Genomic DNA, 6,814 nt, shown 5'->3' on the forward strand with positions numbered 1-6,814 from the left:
CTATGAGCAAAGAAGGATTAATTAATGGGCTTGGAATATGGCCATGAAAAAAATAGCAGTGTGGTTTTGGAAACACTGTCAACAAGGAAAAAACACAAATAATCAAGCAAAACCTTTTCCTGCTGTGAGGCGTTTATTCACATTGCAAAAATACCAGGGTCTTGAATTCATTATACAAAATGCTTCCCCTTGACAGGCAAGCTGAGAAGACTGTCCTTTCAATTTAATCATATGGGAGTGAGGGAGACAGAGGTTCAGTGGTCCCAGAACTCTCCTTTATGGTTTGTGTTTTAAGGAGAGATGGAGGGAAAACCAAATATAGCTGAGAGGATTATCCCAAGATCTACAGTCTCCAGAGGCTTGTTGAGAAAGACTGTAACAGCACAGCCAGCACCATAAGGCTTTACATATGACCACTCTTTTTTCTGTTTTCTGAATTCCCATGTTATTCAATCAGTTCCCCACTATGAATTTTAGCAAGGGAATAGAAGATGTCCTAATGGTGAATATGTAAGTTGTGAATGCAACCAAATATAAGGGTCAGATTTCACTAAAATACAGATAAAATGAATTTGACATTCAAATTTTACAACCCTCAAGCTTAGTTTTTTTATACAAGAAACAATGAAATAAGTACCTATAAAGACTCTGAACTGGAAACTTCCCTTGTAATTATTCCTTTTAATTTGAAATAAATTTGCTAGAAATAGTAGTAAATACCAAAAAAACCAAAAGAAAAGTAGGGAACCAAGAAGCCTGAAATTAATAAATCTCCACTACATAGCAACTAAATTCATAAGATAGCTTTGCAAGGATATAGTCTACTGTAAGAAATTACTGCTTTGTCCAATCATATGTTTCTAACACCTTCAGAGTGAGAATTGTGCTATTTACTCACAAAGTTATTTATTACACACCATAACAATTCTTAGTGTTATGGAAAATATTTTCCCACGTCTGACAAGGCTTCATTTATTACAAAACCAAACAAAACTTTTCAAGATTCAGCACAGCTGAGTTACTTCAGTATGAATATGGGGGAAAGTTACTTACAGAGCTTCACAGATTTAAAAGACTTCAAAAGCATATTTGGAGTTGAAGAAGAAAGAAAGAGAAAAAAGATAAAAAATAGAATATGTGATTAACTATAAGAAATCTATCACTTGTAAAAATGACCTTACAAAAAATTAAAAGATTAGTCTAAAATGCAATATAACTAGTATCAAAGTTCTATTACTAGTTCATAATTAAAGAAAGAACTGTAGATTCACATTCAGCCAGGCAATGCTGTGATAGCAGCAATCATCCTATGTCACTTCCCTGTAGTAACAGCCTCATTACTCTCTTTAGCAATTAATTACATAAAAACCCTCCCATCTTTCATGATGTTTTCACAGAAGAAGCCAAGTCTAAAGATAGACTTGGCTATCTTTAGACATCTAAAGATAGGCATTTTTTTGTAAAAGCAATTTTTATTTTCTCTTCTAGTTCTGGGTAAGGTTTGACCTTACCTCACATCAATTATATGGTCCTTTTCACTCTTGAAGGAACTATTAACTCCTTGTTTGCCTCCTCAACCATTTTACTAAAGTTTCATGAATAATAGTTGTTAAGCAAAAACTAAGAGTTCCTGTGTGTGACTAACTTGGCTGAAAACATCCATATAGTAATCTTACTAAAATACTAAAAGTTTTAGGTAATTGCAGAGTTGGCTTTAGATCCAGAACTAAAAATTAGTCATAGATTTATGAAAATACTCCACCACCCTTAGGGAAAACACAGAAAAAGCACATGATTTTTATTTAAAAGGTTTTCCATGCCTATCCTTTTCCTACACAAGACTACATTGTTTTTAGTGTCAGAATTAGTCTTCCTAGTTCCTATAGCGTGTATTTTTTCCTGAGTATCATTTGTTGTTTTCCTTTTGACCATCTCTCTGGACCTGGCAGCTCCTGTTCTTTTGTGTCAGTCATTCCTGTGTACATTATAACCACAGCAGTTCTTCAGTTTCTGACCTTCTGGTATGACCTGAGGGACAGCCTCAAGTCAGCTTCAGTGTCCCAGCTATTAATTTGTTAAAACATGTGCTCACATGTTTTAACACAAGCCTTCAAAATCTTCTGGATGTGTTACTGGAGAAAATTTGGCTAAGAGTAGTAGCAGTAAAAACTTGTTGCTGTTTCAAGATACAAGGGCTGCCGACTAAAAAGTTGCCCTTTTCACTTTTGGACAAGATTTTTGCTGCTGGCCATGGAAGCAGATCTGGGGCAAGGAGTCCCCATTGGGAGGTTGGTACCACCTGTCACAGCAGAGAAGTCATGGTTTTGTCTTGGGTTATGTAACCAAAAAAAAAAAGTGTATTCTATTTCACATGTTGAAAGCTGTTGGAGAGATGTTTTTGTTTATCTCTTGTAACTCCAGGGGGGAGGAGGGTGGATGCCTTCTGGTAACGGGCCAGCTGTTAAAACCAGGTGGGGCAGCGTTTCTTATCTCTTTCACCACTGTCCACCCTCCGGGGGATATCTTCTGTTAATGGGCCACTAAGGCTCACCAGTGACATGACACATTACACCATCCCATTGGGAGATGCTCTGCCCAGTGCAGGGGGAGCGAGGAGCCAGCTGTTCCTACCAAGATAAAAATGGAAATGTAGGAACACCAGGCATCCTCTTTTCCACTGGATTCTCAGAGGAAGACCAGACTCCTCTCACCACCACTACAGGTTCATCTCTACTCCAACAGAACCACATCTGTCATTCCAGGAGGACTTACTTGGACTGCTTCCAACACCCTGACCAACAGGCTGTCAGGTGGTATTCCTGACTCCATCAAGGTTTTCTAGGACTTTTGTTTCTTTGCTTGTTTTTTCTTTTTTTTGTATCACTTCATTTGCATTTTTAATATTCCTAGTAAAGAACTGTTACTCCTATTCCCATATTTTTGCCTGGCATTGCAAAATTGTAATAATTTGGATGGAGGAGGTTTTTACATTCTCCATTCCAAGGGAAACTCCAGTTTTCCCTGACAGATACCTGTCTTTCCAAACCAAGACAGGCTTCTTCTACAGTGAGGCTCAAAATGGTGGTCACAGTGAGCAATTCTGTCACAAGGACAGAGAGAGAGAGAGAGAAAGCCCATCAAAATCTAACACTGATTTTAAAGAATAAAATGCACACAGTGTTTGTATTTAGTACTTACGTAATTTTCCTAAGCACAACTTAATTGGGTTTTTTTTTCCATTTAGGCAGCTAACAGGTTTCTATATAAGACACCAAATATCCTTGTCTGTCCAATAGGTTAAAAATATTGCAGACTTACTTACTTGACAATGTGTTCTGTAAGCAATACCTGAGACTAGAAGGCATCTCTGGCAATTGTTCTGTCCGGCCTCTTGCTCTAGGCAGGGTCACAGGTTACCCAGGACCCTGTTCAGACAGGTTTTTAGTACCTCCAAAGGTGGAGACTCCATAGCATCTCTCAGTAACTTGTTACAGTGTTGGACCACCTTCAGGTTAAGAGAGTTATTTTCTTGTATTCAAATTGAAATTTACGCATTTTAGTTCCTGCCTGTTGCCTTTTGTCTTTCACTGAGCTTCACTGGGAAGAGCCAGAAATCCAGCTCCTTGATTCCCCCATCAGATTTTTATCCACATTCATAAAATCCCTCTTGAACCTTCTTCAGGGTGAACAGCCCCAGGTCTGTCAGCCTTGCTTTGTTCATCAGATGTTCTAGTTCTCTAATCACCTTCCTGTTCCTTTGCTGGACTCTCCCCTGTAGGTGGGTTCACGCCTTTCTTGTGCTCAGGAGCCCTAGGGTGCACACAGCACTCCAGATTTGGCCTCCTACCAAACCCTGGTCCACAGCAAGAAGCAAGAACTGAATTCTTCAAATACAGCCCCAGTTCTCGTGAAGAGGTCAGTCTGAATGGTCGGATACAGATTTTGTGTTGTTAAACTGATTTTAAGTCTCAGAGCTGCAAAAACAAACCACATGAGCCCTTGGCCGCTGTTGCAAGATGAGTCAAAGGCTGTGCCTATCTGCCAGATCAGGAGGGCCAGGGTCAGCCTGAGGCTGTGGTGTGCCTGACTGAGCTGAGGAGCCACTGGCTCACGGCTCTGCTCAGGCTCTCCAGCCAGCTGCCTCCACAGCAGGGCTTGGACATGAGTGGGGAGGTGGCTGACCACAGGGACCACTCCCAAAACACAAGTTAAACACGACTTGAGAGGCACAAACCAATTGTGTTAGCTCTCCAGCAGGGAACACCATTGTTCAAGAACCACTGGCATTACAATTAATAGCACTGCTGGAATATTTGTTCACATCCAGTCTTTGCCAGTTTCATTTTGGAAGCAGACGGGAAGTTTAAAAATGGCCAAAGTGATGTTACAAAATCTGATACTAACTGTCAAACACACCTCAGGGAAGGAGGAAAGGAAATTATGCTCCTTAGTTTAGACATGGTTATCATAACTTACATCTAGTATTTTACTATATAGTCATTAAATTTTAATGAATTGCTAATTGCTAGTGACTGGTTTATAACTGATAATATTTATTCTCAAAGGAAAATTAAAACTAGTTTTATCGTTATTTCTTTTTGTTATCATGTGCATTTATCCAAATGTTTAGGATAAAATCATCTGAGATATTTTTAGAACAATGAGTCTTTAGGGTGTATGACAGGCATGACATGTAGTTTTTAAAAGGTCCTTCATCCAGCTCTTGGTTTTTCAATATGTTATTTGATACTGAGAGGCTGGAATCAAAATAATGCTGTTGTAACTCCATCCACGAGACACAACACTTGCAAATTCTGTTTTCCGACTATGCTTTCAGATAGTAGCTCAGTTGTGGTTATCACATCCCATACCCCAAACAAAACCATTGCTTTCTACTATGGCATTTAGAAAGGCTGGAAGAAATGTTAACAGCATCAGGAGTCAGCAAAAACAGCAGGTACAAAGTGAATTAAACAGGGAGCATTCTGGGGAACATGAATGTTGGTGAGGAAGGGAAGTGAGAAACCTTCTTCCTGATCCCTGCAGGGAGGGAGGGGATATTTTTGTAACTAAAACCCACAGTTTACAGAACTGCCATTTCTTTTAAGCTGACTGCTGTATGAGTCAACAATTTGAAGGCTCAAGTTTCAAAGAGTACCAATGTTAGCAAGCTCCTTATCCAAAGGAGCAGTGATTTTGAATCTTCAAAGACTCAGAACACAAATTCAATACAGAGAAACATTTTACTGGCATTTCAAAGAAAGTTTAGGACCTCACTATGGTGTAAATGCACGTAGAGAAAACAGGAAGGGCAGTGCTTCCCAACTTGGCAGTTTTCAAGATAACAAGTACATTCTAAGTGGAGATCGTCATGAATAAACATCTTTTCTACATCTAGAGAAGCCACTGCTTACCACCCAGCCCAGCAGCCAGTAGACTGATTGAATCAATCTTTCTTTCAGAGAAGACAGCAGGGCACCATTCAGGCTAGCAGTATTTCTGTTCCCTTTTTAGTTGTTTGCATTCCATAACACAACTGCAAGCTCCTGCTTTAAATATGTTCAACCCAAGGAGCAATCACTAAGGACACATCGCTGTCATCCTGGGGATAACCAGTCAAAATAATTCACACATCAAACAGCCCTCTCAAAATCATGGTGTCTTAATCATCTCTAATTAAAGGGCCATGAAGAGGAGGAGGCATGGGCCTCCTTCCAACAAAGAGAAAGGTCATCCTGTGAAACTGTGCCTGTTGCATCCCTTGGACAGCCAGGATCAAAAATGTGAGGGCATCCAGCTATCAGAAGTTCAGTTTCCATTCAGAAGAAAAATTCCCTGAATTGTTTTCATTCATAGCAACAGTATTTTAGAAAACATAGAATATTAGCAGTTATGAGGGCCCTTAAAGGTTATCCAGCTCCAACTCCCCTTGTCATGGGGATGACCCATGCTTCCCATTAGACCACGTTGCTCCACTCCTAATCCAACCTGGCCTTGCCACTGCAAGGGATGAGGCATCCACAGCTTCTCTGGGCAACCCTTTCCAATGTCTCAATACCCTCACAGTAAAGAATTTATTCCTGTATTTAGCCTAAATGTCTGCACTTTCAGTCTGTGCCCATTACTCCATGTTCTATCCTTAAATGACCTAAATCCCAAGTCAACACTCAAGCAAGGATATGAGCACAGGCACCACATGGAGTTAAAAGTGAACAGTCAGCTGGCTCAGGGAGCTGAGCAAACACACACATCTGCAGTGAAACTTTGCATTAGATGTGCCCAGCCAGTAAAAAGACTCTGATGATTTCATTTGAAACAAGACTCAGAAAACCACAACAAGCACATATACAAAATTTATAACCTGAGCATCTGAAGAGCAGCAAATGCCAAGGAAATAGATAATTTGAGGCAAATTTCTATGAACCAGTAATGAAGGAGGTTTAGGAAATAGCAATAGGAAATGAAAAATAAAAATGACGGGGTACAGTGAAAATGAAGAAAGTTTGCAAGAATGAGAGCTGAAATCCTGCCTTTCCTGCAGGCCAGAGGACTTAGGTCATTGACTCCAGCTGAGCCAAGGAGTTCATTGAAAGAGCAGTTAGGAGTCCAGGCAAGGTTTCATGTAAAACTGAAAGACTTAGTGTGTTTAAAAGCCCCAAGGAGAGAAAAAGCATTTTAAGACAGAGCAAAGTTCAGCTGTGCTGAGGTTTTTAGGACTCAGAATATAAAAAACCTATTACTGACTTCATTTCTGTAATCTGCTGACACATTAGAGGGAAGAGAGAAAGAAGATCCCTGTAGACTTCTGTTCTTC

Source organism: Prinia subflava, chromosome Z (assembly GCF_021018805.1).
Source record: "Prinia subflava isolate CZ2003 ecotype Zambia chromosome Z, Cam_Psub_1.2, whole genome shotgun sequence".
Lineage (NCBI taxonomy): Eukaryota > Metazoa > Chordata > Aves > Passeriformes > Cisticolidae > Prinia > Prinia subflava.